This window comes from Synchiropus splendidus, chromosome 4, assembly GCF_027744825.2.
Source record: "Synchiropus splendidus isolate RoL2022-P1 chromosome 4, RoL_Sspl_1.0, whole genome shotgun sequence".
NCBI lineage: Eukaryota > Metazoa > Chordata > Actinopteri > Syngnathiformes > Callionymidae > Synchiropus > Synchiropus splendidus.
The window spans coordinates 23,180,128-23,194,112 of NC_071337.1; positions in this window are offsets into that span (position 1 = coordinate 23,180,128).

Sequence of the window (13,985 nt, forward strand, 5' to 3'; positions counted from 1 at the left end):
CATGTGGAGGAATCACTTCAAAATAAAGCAACCCCCCCCCCCTTTGCTTTCTTCTATTCCGCGCCGGCACTTCAGCAGGCTTAGGTAAATGACTGCTAATCACACTTTCGGCCTCTTGACTTTCATGTTCTACAAGGCTCAACCCTTCACCCCTGTTTCCTGGTCTATAAGTGGAAGCTGCGCGGAGAGTTTAGGTTTCAGTGCCAGTTGCTCAGAGAAACCGCCAGGCGGATAATGTCAAACGCACATGCGGCCCCAGATTCCCTCTCGAAGTGAATTTAACTCATCTTTCCTGACACAGAAATGGCTAGTAGCTGTTTGGATATTGATGTGAGTGGAGCCAGCGTGCGACCATGAATAATCAAAATCACCTGACACCTCTGGTCTTCCGGCAGAGCTTGCTGTTTTCTCGGCGAGCCACTCTGGTCAGAGCTCCATCTGGGCTTAAAACTAATGGGTTTTTGATGATTCGTCCGCCTGAAGCTTTCCAAACAAGGAGACAAGAGACGACTCGTGATGAACAGAAGCTGCTCCCGTCGCACAAACAGGCACCAGTGGTGTGTTTACCTTCAGCACAGCAGCGTTGCACAGCAGGCTCTGCATGTCCCCGGGAGCTGTTCATGTTGCAGAGCATCAGTGACAGATTTCTCCAAAACGCGTTCAACTGCTGGAACAACATGAATGTTGAGGGAGTTTTCCTGGGAGTTGTTCCACTCACTCATCAAGTTCTGTTGCACAATGGATTTGGAGTTGTGGTCCCAACAGAACCCCTATGTATTTTCTCTAACACTTAATGCAACTTATTGTGTGTGTTCCCACCTGAGTCCAAAAGAACATAAAAAAGTCATTTGGTGACTCTGTGCATGTGCATCTCTTCAGAGATCAATAAAGTATCTATCTATGTGTCTGAGGGGTTGTCTGAGTGCACTGCATGTGCCCTTCACCTCTTTGCAGCGCACTGAAACCCGATTAAGATCTCAATGCGTGGCTGCGAAAGAAGAAAGTGTATTATCTCTTACTTCATTTTAGACACCGGGGAGTTTTTAATCTGCTGCCAATGAGTCATCCCAACCAGTCAAGGTGTTGAAACGTGAGTAGTTTCCCGAACCATTACATATAAAATAATATTTAAAAAATGAATGTTTTTGCATTTTCTAGTCACAAAATATGGAAAATTATTATCAAAATATCATTAAAGAAATTCTATATAATTATGCATAATTTTGTTTGATGGTGAAAGAAGAGAGTTAAGATGAAAGATATGCTTGTTGTTAGCTTGTTGAATTCCTGCGATTTTTGTTGACTTGACAAAATTATTTATGGGATCACAATCCTGATACCAATACTGAGGAATTATCTGACCTCCATTCTCCAATGAGTTGTTTTTACCATACATACATTTTCCTATTGGACTGCCCTCTGATGGAGTTTTGACGTAAACATGCAATTTTGCAACAAAAATGTGCAAAATGCAGCAACAATTTGGCTTCATATAAAGGTCAAAATTGTATTTTCATGTCTGAATTTAATAGCATATAGAGCCAGATGTAAAGCTTAAAAAATGGCAGAAAGTTTGTTTTTGTATAGACGTCTAAACGTATAAAGAAGGCTCGGTGGTGTGATTTATCCTGTATCACCACTGTTGAAAATCAGCTGACAAAGAGGCCAGAAGATCAAAAGAGGACATGATTAAGTTACACTCTTAGCTGTTGTTGACATCCGTCCAAAAACGGCGGTGTCTCCTTTTGAAGCCGCCAACAGCTGCTGCCGAAAACATTACACAAGCAGCCTCTCTATGTGTCTTGGCCCGCAGCTTGACCAGTGACTTCTCTGAGGGACAGCGTTACAGCTTTTTGCTCAGGGCTCCTGTAGCATTAAATAACCCGATGACAAACTCAGACCGCACGACTCCCGTCTGTACGAACACATAGCTTCCTAATGGGCTCTCTGGACACTAGTTCTCTCTGAAATATGTTCATACGACAACCACTTGGTGTCTATTTTAGCTTGCTTGCTAGTACAAGGCAACACATTGTTAATATGGTCGGTATTTCTGACATTTACATGTTGATTCCCTGTGCTTTTAAATACACTCTAAAGCATGTTATCAGTATAAATAGTGCCAGACACATAGGGGTTTTCAATATCGCAGGCATTTTTTTCATCTGTCAGAGACCTCACGCATGCAGCTAAAAAATCTGCTGTTGAGTGTCACGTATGTGTAAGCGGAGCACACCATACTCATAAAGATTCTGGCACAGGTCCAGAGTAAAGTAAAAAAAAATTCCCTTTGCTTCCTTGTTTCTCTGTCTGATCGCTAGGTGCTTCGCTCCTACCTGTTCCACATCACTGTTGACGTCAGGAGCGATCGGCTCTCCCCACACGCACATTAAGAATTGTGCTCATAAACCACCGGTCATTTAAAAGGGAAGAAGAAAAAACAGGACCCTGGCTATATATATATATATATATATATATATATATATATATATATATATATATATATATATATATATATATATATATATATATATGTGTGTGTGTGTGTGTGTGTGTGTGTTCAACCCCTGTATGTATATATATATATATATATATATATATATATATATATATATATATATATATATATATATATATATATATATATATATATATATATATATATATACAGGGGTATATGGACAAAAAAAACTTTTAGGTGTTTCCATTATTTTGTCCAACCCCAATCTACTTTTGCAATGTACTGCAACTATAAATTCAGACTCATGAAGAGTAAAATGTGTCTATTTATGAGTAAAAAAATATTGAAAATGAAATAAAACATATGAAAAACACATTTCAGCAAGTCCAAGTACACGGTAAAAATACATGAAAAAATACATGACCATTTTTATTCCAATAAATTGGTGTTTGTTCTACAGAGGGAGTGTCGCTGACACAGTGGTGCTCATGTCCCATGTAATGAAGACGATTCATTTTGCGAGAGGGGATCCTCTTGTCTCAAAAACCCGGGTTTGAAAGAGAGATTTTTGGTGATTTGGGTCTGGAGCACAGCAGATGGTGTGAGCTGGAGCACATTCCTCCTACAGAATTTAAGCAGATTGCTCACACATTCACAGTTTTGTTCTCCTAGCTGCGTGGGCCGCAGACGGCCAGGTGTACGATTTGTTTAATGACGCTTTTGTTCGGCCCCAGTCTGAATGGGAGCCAACTTGTTAGGAGTGTTCTGCGGAGTTCTGCCTCGGCTTTAGCTGTTTATTGTCCAAACAGCTAAGCAGCACCAAGTATCACTCATAATCTCCCATTAACAAGCTGGAGGTTTGAGCATTATGGGTTATAAAAAAGGGCCTCCAAACTCTGCCATCTGTGCAGCGGCTCTCATATTCAGGACGAGACGGATAGTCATAAATAAGAGGGAACGACGAGGAAGACAATTTGGGAAATTGTTTCTCTGACTCACATTGTGCGTCTGTGCAATAATTCAGTTATGCAAATACGGTACAGAGACAAAACAGACCGTTGTCCTTTCAAGGTTTGCAGCAACTTATGAGTTTTGTTGTGGTTGTTCCTATGATGCTTTCATGGAACCTGGAATCTTTTTATCGCTTTGCTTTATATGTTTGAGTTGAACAGTCACCAAACTTTGATTTTGAAGTCTTTAAGTGACACAACTGGCGCAACTAACTGATCGTCCCCCTGAAGGAGCAGCTGTGTTTGTTTTACCCACAATACATTGTGTGTGTGTGTGTGTGTGTGTGTGTGTGTGTGTGTGTGTGTGTGTGTGTGTGTGTGTGCGAACTTGGATAGTTATACTTGTGTTCTTGGAAACACACCTCCTTCTGGGGACCTTTTGCTATTTGGGGCTATTTGGGCGGACGTTTGGCAGGTCCCCACAAGGTTAAGCCTGAATTTGAGGATTAAAACTTCAAAATAACTTTGGCATTATAATTCATTTTAAGGATGGGAGGCAGAAGAAAGCATGAAAGTCAATGAAATGTCCCCACAAAACATTAAAGCACGACTCTGTGTGTGTGTGTGTGTGTGTGTGTGTGTGTGTGTGTGTGTGTGTGTGTGTGTGTGTGTGTGTGTGTGTGTGTGTGTGTGTGGAGGCGTGTGTATGTGTAGATTTGCCTCCTACATCTTCTCTCATTTGACCGGCTCTGTGCCGACACACACGCCAAACGTACCCGCAGGAGTGCGCACTTCGCCAGTCACCTTGATTCTGTCTGAAAACAAGAACGATTCAGTTGATTAAAAAAAAAAAAAAAACATGAGGGATTTTCTTCCTGAACATCGGTCCTTAAATTAAAGTGTAATGGGCCGTGCATCTACGACTCCAAACCAGAGCTGAGATTCAGTTACTAATACACATCCATTCAAAAACCATCACTTCATAAACCAAAAGTCCATTTAGATGAAAATGATTTGATGCAGATTTTGGAGTCATTATCTTGATTCCTTGTTTTAAAGCCCTTGTACAGTAGGTTTTTATGGGATCTAAATGCATCACAGTATTCGCAGTGTCAGCCTGGTATCTTACGCATTACTGTTCTGTACTTCACATGTTAGTGGTGTTCCAGTATTTCAGAGCCACAAAGGCTTTACGCGATCCATGCGACATAAGTGACTGATTTTCATTTTCAAGTGCAGGTAGAGGCGTGACTGTGTGCCACAAATGGTCCTGCTACATCACATGTTTGGTGCGACAAGGTCGCAGGTTACAGGTCGTGTTTCAAGCAACACATTCGAGCATCATTCATCGCATCAAATGCTTACGTTGAAAAATCTGAACTGTCACTACTACAGATTGTCAACCAATCAGAGCCCAGGTCTTGCAGTGACATAAAGGGAGAAGCTATTAGTGTGGGTGTCCACAACTCACCAAGCAGTGCATCTGAAGTATCTGTGGACCCAGAGATGGTAGCGTCCAATTTCATGTGTCAGTGTGTTTCACTGCTGTTTATCTGTGGTTGGGTTGTGGGGGCAGCAACTGAAGACTAGATGCCCAAATCGCCTAAAATACATGTCGTGTCTCGGGTCTGACCTGGGGCATCCTTGTTGTTGGACTGACCCGGCAGACCATACTTGGATAAGTATCAGCTGACTTCCCTTCTCCTGTGAGAGCAGCGGCTCTCACGGATGGCTGAGCTTCTCACACTATGTCAAAGAGAGAGTCAGTCATGGAGAAAACAGTTTCTGCTGCTTGTACTTTCTGCCCCTCCCCAAATCTCTTGAGCAATGACAATGGCCGTAACCTTGATCCACTGATAAATTGATAAATGACTGACTGATCCACAGTTCTGATGCTCAAATCTGTTTTATACATGGGCACCAATGGTCATGAAAGGGAACCCTGGAGAGCCTGAGTGTGAGTTTATTCAGCTTTTTTCTATATACCGTATAAACGTGGAAGAGGTTTGGAAGGCATTCCAGCATCGGTTTAGTATATTCTTATGGTCTTTTGAAATCCTTTTTGATCTGCAAGAAGAAGCAAAGAAAGCTGCATTTCCATCACACGCACACTTTCAATTACATCTGAAACTAAGATAACGTTTCAAAATTGTGATCAGACTTCTGGCAGAAAAGGTCCAGAATGAAAAGACGAGTGTTTATTTCAGCGTGAGGAATGGTAGGCAGGAAGTGCTCCAGAGATGTGATCAGTCAGCTGCACCCTGCAGATAGAAAGACCATTAATCTGACAACATCACACTTTCCCCGGTTTGTGTGGCAGCCAAGAATCCTTTGAATCATGACACCTCACTCTCAATATTAAAGGCTTTTTATAGTCCAAAACGTTGTGGTCGTCTGAAGCTACCCTTCCCATTTCAACATGCTCAGCTCTGAATCGATACACCCATTAAAACGCTGCTGTTTTTAGCGTTTGAGGAAAGCAACTTTATTTCTCTAGAGGTGGAAGCGAAGAGGAATATTGCGAGCAGATGTCAGCTGGTGCGCAGAAGACAAGACTCTTCATAATGTTATCTCACTACTGTGAGAGGATAATCATGGCAAAGTTTATTTACGTCCATGCAGCAAATTCAGCGTGAATTATGTTTTTCATAACAGACTTGTTATGAGGACACTTGACGTACTGCCGCATGTGGTTATATATTATTGTTATGGTCTTTTTATGGCAGTGGTTAACTCTGCCAAGGAGGTCACCTGATCATCAGCTATCTGCTAGTAAGATAACTCCTTAAAAGATTTTGGGTGAGAGGCTGAGGGAAGCATTCTGTATGTCAATGAGTGGTCCCCTCAAAGAAGGTGTGACAAACCTGACATTTGGCTAGACCCCACAAGGTTAAGCCTCAATTTGAGGCTGAAGACTTCAAAATGGGTTTAAGTTTGGTTCAGAGTCCTGGTTCAGGTCAGCCATGAGTTTTGCATGGTTAGGTTTAGGGTGAGAGGCTGGGGAAAGCATTATGGCAATGAGTGGACCCCACAAAGAGGGTGTGACAAACCTGTGTGTGAGTGTGAATGAGAGTCTGGTGACAAGTTCAGGGTGTCCTCCACCTTTCAACCGATTAATCTGGGACGGGCTTCAGTCTCCACCACACGACACTTGGCGATGCATTTTTGTATCACAGCTTAGTTCCATGCTGCTGCTTTGCCCACAGGTGTAGTCATGGTGGTTTCCCTATGAGCTCATATCTCCTCTCTCAATCATATTATCTTCCTTCCTTTACTTTCAGTCTTTATAATCTCACTTCCTCCTCCTCCTCCCCTCCTGTCACTTCTCATTGACTTTAACCTTCTCTCTCTTGCTCCTCCACGGCTCCCTCTCTTCTCTCACATGAGCCGCAGGACAGTGATCTTACCCGCGCTGCCTGGGATTTGTCTTGCTTGTGAAAGATAAAGAGCTGAGACTGGAGGGATAATTGGGAAGTTATAAAAAAAAGCTGTGTACAACAAGTGTGAGCTATGAAAGAGATGGAAAAATGGCTTTGTTCAATGTCACCCTCCAATCTAAGACTCCATCGCTCTCCCTCCTCTTCTTTTGACTGTCTTTTTCAGGGTTGATGTCATCATGTAATTCAATAGAGAGCAGATCGGCGTCAGATTTTAGGAGAAGGTTGAATGATGGCTCGATCTACAACAAAATCTACTATATGCGTATGGTTTTTTTAGGCTTTGTGACGTGTTTCAACAATTATGCAGTCTTTTTTTTAACATTTTCTAGACATAGACAACAAAATAAATAAGTAAATAAATCAAACATTTTGAAGCATTTTAATCGTTCATCAGTATTGATAAATCAGTCAATAACCAAATCAATACAAGTTCTGGTCAGTGGATTTTAAGGGGGAGTTAAAAGGTGAAATGAAGCAATTCCAGTAAAAACAGAGAAATGACGTTACCATCACAAAAGCAGTGTTAGTTCTGTCGACAATTTTCAATCTCGTCTTGTGTCAAGGGTAAGTGTTCGTCTTAGTCACAGTTAGTCATCCACAATTCATTTGTGGTTAGTCACGTTTTAGTCGACTAAAATACGCAATATTTTTTCACAGTTTTAGTCAGACAAGGTCTTTTACTTGGAATTAGTCGCAACATTGCAGCCTTTTACTATTTATTCCAGAGATATATATTTTTTCATTTATTCCTTACTTGGATTCCACGACTAAAATGTGGATTAAACATCGGAAGAAACATCTTAAATGAATTAAAATGAGTGAATAAATCAAAAAGTGTTGTGTTTGTTGATTCAGTGCACATTTGCAAATGAAGCACTTATATTACACATGACACCAAGGTTCCTCATCAGTCAGACTTCAGCAGGTGACACAGACTTTCTGATGAGATCCACAGTGCACAGTGGCACACGCCAAGACAATGTTTTCACGGAAGAAAGTTCAACATTCTTGGAGCACCAGCGTCTTGGGGTGACAGCACGTAATGAGCACTCATTCTGTTGTTACCGAGCTTCTCATAACAGCAGAGAGTGATGGAAGTTTCGATGTGTGGAGTCTGAGAGGTAAAGGTGGAGAGTGTTTGTGTGTGGGTGACTGTTACAGTGAATTAAAACGGTGACTGGCAACACAGCATATCTCAGAGTGTCGGGGTGGCTGTGTCAGAAATGGAATCAATATAGATGGATCTAGCGGTCAGCCATGTTACCCTTCCTTCCTAGCATGATCGAGCACCTGCCCTGTCTGTGTTCCTCCAGTACCCAGGTTTTTTTGATGGTGCACATGGTGCAGCAACATTATATGTAATGTAGCCAACAGTAGAAGAGCTGCTGGCACAAACACGTGACAGCTGCACTGGATGCTTCTTCTTGTGTAGTAAACAAAAACATGGCTGGAGTTTTTGTCCATTTTTTATGTCTTGCAAAACATTTTAGTCTCATTGCTATTTGTCAACAACAACGATGCACATTAACAGAGTTTTAGACCGTGTTTTTAGAACATTGATACTGTCTCATCTTCATCATGGGAAGAAGGGTTGCTGAGGAACATATTTCATCTTGTTTTGTCTGAAGAAATGAACTTGTGAAAAAACTGCACAAAAGACCAGAAAGAATATCATGAAATAATGTCAAATAATGTCAATGATGAAGCAGGATTAATGATTTGGGAGCCATCATTCCACCATCCTGATACCTGTCACCATCAGGAACAGCCAATCTAGATGATGTTCAGCAGCATATTCGGGAGATCAACAACCCTGGGGAACTGGATGAGTCCACAGTTATCCATTCAATTTCCCAAACCAACATCATGAGCTCCATACAGTTCTCCTCTGTTGTGCACGACCACCCTTGTCTGAAGGGGAAACCTTTGGTGAAGAAACAGGGATTGAGGTTTGACTGACCAGAAAGGTAAAGCGTTCGCACTGCCATTCCTCCAGCTTGACTCTGGGGTTTCAAGGTCATGTGCAAGTATTCTTCACCTTCCGCTACAATGCAAGTTTTGGGAAACCTCTTCAGGCGTTGTTCCCTTCCTACCCATACCACTTGTCATGAATGATTGGTTTTGTCATATTCTCTGTATCACCTTAAATGTGGTGCAACATGAATCGTCCAGATAATATAATCATGGTGACGCGGCCTTTTTTATTCATTTATACTGTGAATCCTATGTATCAGACAACATGACGCAACTGGTTATAGCTAAATTAAACAAGTTAAAGTCATTCACTGCTGAAGCGATTCAAATTCACACAGGGTTGTTCAGCATGTGCCCTCGGCTTTCAAGACGTTCCTTATTTTCACACCACTAGCTTCCATCCCAGCAAGTTCCCAAACACATCATGCCTAAAACTAACAGCAGACAGATGATGAATAATTCATGGCGGTGGGACTTGTGAGATGTCCTCTGCGGTTGAAAATATTTTAACAGTACTGTCTTCTTCAAAGTCACAGAATCATGCCGTCATTCTGGACCCTTGCAGCTCTGCAGTTGTTCTGAAACACGACTTTGTGGACTGAATCATCAGAGGTTGCCGATGTTTTTACAAGCCTGCTGGCGATGCCACATTTTCCTTTCCCCCCGCGTGTGTTCAACTACGAGGCAGCTTTTGGTTTCCAAATCCATTATTTCTGGAGATACTACTGTGTATGCCTCTTGTTTTCAGCCAATTTGTTTGCCTGTCACCAAGTAGGGAAGAGTCCCTCAGAATGCTCAGAGTAGTTTGCATGCTATTAATACTGAAAGTGAAAATGATGAAGCTCCATGAGCTGTGAATGCACCGAGCCCCATGACATGGTGTGTAGCTCCAGTTTAAGCATGTCTTAGGCGCGTCTTTCTTTCGCCCCGCTGTGCTGTTCTCTATGTATATGAGGGTAATGACACATGCATGCTCGTCATCTGAGCATCTTTCCTTCATCTGAACAGGCTTTCACAACGCAACGCACCATAAAGACGCATTTTGGTGGCACGAATCGGTTACAGCGGAGCTAAATGTGAATTAGCAGAGTGGGGGCTCCATCCATCCATCTCCTAAAAGGAATGCAGGTCACTTCTTCTACACAGAGACAATTGTTGCGCTTTGTGTGTTTTGAGAAGCTGTTGCCATCATGAATGTTGGTTCAATAAATTTAGAGACGGAACGCTCAGTTGGATCAGTGGAGTCCAAATCACAAACATATATACAGTAATACACACAAAGCCACATTTTTTCAATTTGAATAAATTTGGTATGTTACTGTATCAAATGATGGACCCATACATACATTTAAACAACAAAATATTTTTTGACAATGTTTGACAGTTTGACAATGGCACAATAAATCACGATGGTGGCTACATTTTTAAATCACCTTATTTAAACTAAAGGTCTTTTAATGTCTTGAAAATATTTGGATAAGAATTTCAATTTGATAAGAATTTCAAGTACATTCAGAGTAGTGGAAACCCTGGCCATTGTGTAGTGAAAAACCTGAAAACCCTGAACAAAAGCAAACAAAAGCAACCAGTTTGATTCCTCCATGTTCGTTGTTGTTGTTATCACCCTAGCTGCTATGTGTGTTGTGCATCAGTGTGATCAGTGGACCGGGAACTCCTGCACTTATATATATATTTTTGTATATATATATATATATATATATATATATATATATATATATATATATATATATATAAATGCTCATCTTAAGTGTAAAGAATATGGCCCAGTGTGACTGTGACTCTCAGGATCCAACAGATGTGACGTGTAACTCCAGAACAGTAAACAGTTTTGGGCCATGCTGACATTTGGAGGTGAAAAATGAAACGGTGGGTGAATTCCCTTCCAGTTCTCCTCTTATCATCTCAGTTCTCCTGGAGTCTGTGATGCTGCTGGGAGATGTAGGAAGGGCATCATTACAAAAATAGGACAGCTGTTTTTGAATGCCGTCGGCATATACAGTGGAGGGAACTCCTTCAGTCCAAATAAACCCTTCTACAGTGAAGTGTCATTAATTATGGATGATGAAATCCCTCTGATGATTGCCTCACTAGGACTCCAAGCTTTTGTAACAAATGAGTTGCTTGTGAGCCGAGAGGTCTTCAGTCAGCACTTCAGTGAATGAGCCGACTGCACTGCGTGTAATGGCAAATCCGTGTGAAGGGGAAGTTGGTACATCTCTGGTGGAGCTGTTGCTCCTGTCACCTGGCGATGGGGGGGGCATCAGCTGTGCCAGTTGGAACTGACAAAAATGTTCTGTAAGTTTCCGTCGCTTTTTCCCCCACACCATACTTTTAATCACTTCCCTTCAATGTCCACGACGATCCCTTTCTTTTAGTTGCTATGACGACAACATAAACAATGGTGGATGCATTTCTCTCAGTCCTAGGAAGGAAAGCGTGGATCTGCTTGAAACGGAGCGATGAAAGGAAGCCTGGAGTAAAGCGCACGAGCCAGGTTCCTCCTCAGTCCTTTGGTCTGTTACTTTTGGAAGAGATTGAATTAAAGCAGGATTAGATTGGGATTCACTTTTGTGGTGTAAAAAATGGCTCAATGCCAAACTGAATTGGGAAAACAGAGCCCCGCTGATCCCACGTTTACTGAGAGTTATAGTTTTATTAACAGCATATTGTTGCATTAAACCTTTTCTGGAGAATTATTGTATTTATTGACAAGATCATCAAAACACAACCTTTAATTTAGTGATAATGGTCAGATTTGACAGGTGAATACTTCTGTCCACCACCATTATAGATCTGTAAATCATATCTAATGTGCCTTGTTTTCATTGTTGTGGACTAAAATGTGATTTGTATTCTGTGTGTTTTATTTATGTTGCATGTGTAGAACAAAACTATAAATGAATGGATTCAATCAGAATTGAATTGGAGATCCATTTCCACTGTCCTTTTACATTTTTACATAGCTAAGAGAACTCAACAGTTTATATGGTGTATCCTCCAGGTCAAGGTCATTTAGAGCTTATAGGGTTTCAATTTTTTCTTTTTGATTTTAAGATGATGACTGATCAGAACACTTGTTGATGCTCCATCTGTGTCATTATTCTCTATTTTAACTCATTTTTCTTAAATTCTCTTTTTGTTTTTTTTGTTACACTTATTAAAAGTATCAAATCACGTGTTATAATTCTTGCTAGTCCTGTATCAAATGATAAAAAATGTTTCCCCCATAGATAAGGTGTTTACACTTTTATTGCACGTAATATTTGTCCCATTCATTTATTTTATTTTACTTTTTTCTTTTAGCTCTACGCTACTGTCATTTCTTAATGTCTTTTAGGGAGAAAATCTATTTGTTTGCAATCAAATAATTGCTATGATTTTGTATTCACAAGGGAAATTCATTGTTTCCTCTGTTGATTCCTATTATTTAGTTGTTGCTTTTTTAAAGAACAAGTTATTTATTTATTATTATGAGTAACTGTCATGTGTTTAAGACAGAGGTGGGCAATTAAATTTGATAAAGGGCCACATTAGAAACTGTAACTGTTGTGAGGGGCCGTCATCAAAAGGAAAACAGCGATGACTACAAAACATGACAAAAACTATCCCAAAATAGACTTACAAGTAACAAGGACAAAATGATCCTGAGAAGATTAAATGTAAGGATATTAAGAAGTGTAAATACGCCATGAAACCAGTTGAAATACTTTTATATGAAATGTATATGCATTTTGTTGGAATGTAAATCAACATAACTATGGACCAGAAATTCAAGATAAAAAGGCAATTTATTTCAAAATATATTTTCAATATTCCTTCAATGTATTTTGAGAGAAAATTATAATCTTCTAAATAGAAAATGTTATATTTACTGCTGAAGTGGTGGTGGTGGTGAAGAGAAAAAACAAAGCAGAAAAATTTCAGTCTGACGTCAAAAGGGCCATGAAAATACAGCCATCGGGTCGCATATGGCCCCCTGGCTGCACTTTGCCCTGGTCTGGTTTAAGAAATGCCTAATAATCTATGAAGTATATATTTATGGAGCTTGATGTTCTCCTCTTATTGCAGTCATAATGCACGGCTTTTATATGGAATCTAAAAAAGTGCAGCCACTGTGCTGTTACTGAACTAGACACAGCAACTGCTGCGTCTCGCGAAGAGAATTCACACAGACAGGAAGAGATGAAATCATGTGACGACCACTGGCCAACAGGCAGCTGTCAGCGCCGCACAATTTAGAATTAAATCAGGGTCACCGCGGATGCGCCCACGCGCACATCGGTGAGCCGTTTCCCCAGAGTGGCCTAATTGGGAATTAGAACCATTTATTAGCCGACCAGATCTGGTTGCAGTCTCAGAAACAAGTGAGCAAACATGCGCCTCTTTTTTTGTGTTGTCAACAGCAGCTGTCTGTATCCATCAGGCAGGTGTTGGAGCGGGCTGGATCCAGACAGGTGGGCAGCTAAGGTAAAATGCAGATCTGAGGAGTCTGTCACGTCCAGTACAGAACCGATGCCACGTAGATAATGACCCGCCAGCCTGAGCCTCTAGTTAGGCTTCATTTTGTTGTCATCTGTTCAGCAGTCAGATGATCCTTTCTCTTACTGATGTTTCCTCACTGGGACAGAGAGGTCGAACAGAGCCAGAAATGTAATGTAATAAAGATGCAGCTGATGCCCTCTGTCATCCATGCGCTTGTCAGACTCACTCATTGTCAGATGTAGGAAGATTCAGGGGGTTTGCCGCGTACAGCTGAGGGAACGCTGTTTTTGGACACATTTGTTCATCACTGGCTTCTCAGAATACACATCAGTTGGTGAGTCACTTGAAGGTGTTGAGCTGTTGGAGTGAGGGTCTTTTCCTCATGCGATCGTGTGTGTAAGGTCTTAATCTGAAAAACTAGCCATGCTCTATTTTTCAATAGCAATGGAGAGGCTTCACATCAAAATATTTTTTTTTGTTTGTTCCCATGGCTAATGCTGATTTCCCAGTGAATCATGGGGTTACGAAAAACGCCCTTTTTTACGTGCTGAGGACCACGAAAAAAAAAAAATGAATGGGGCTCCAATTGCGGCACGATTCAATAGATTAAATATTCGTGACCACATGAACGAATTGCCTTGAGACCGGGTTGGATTT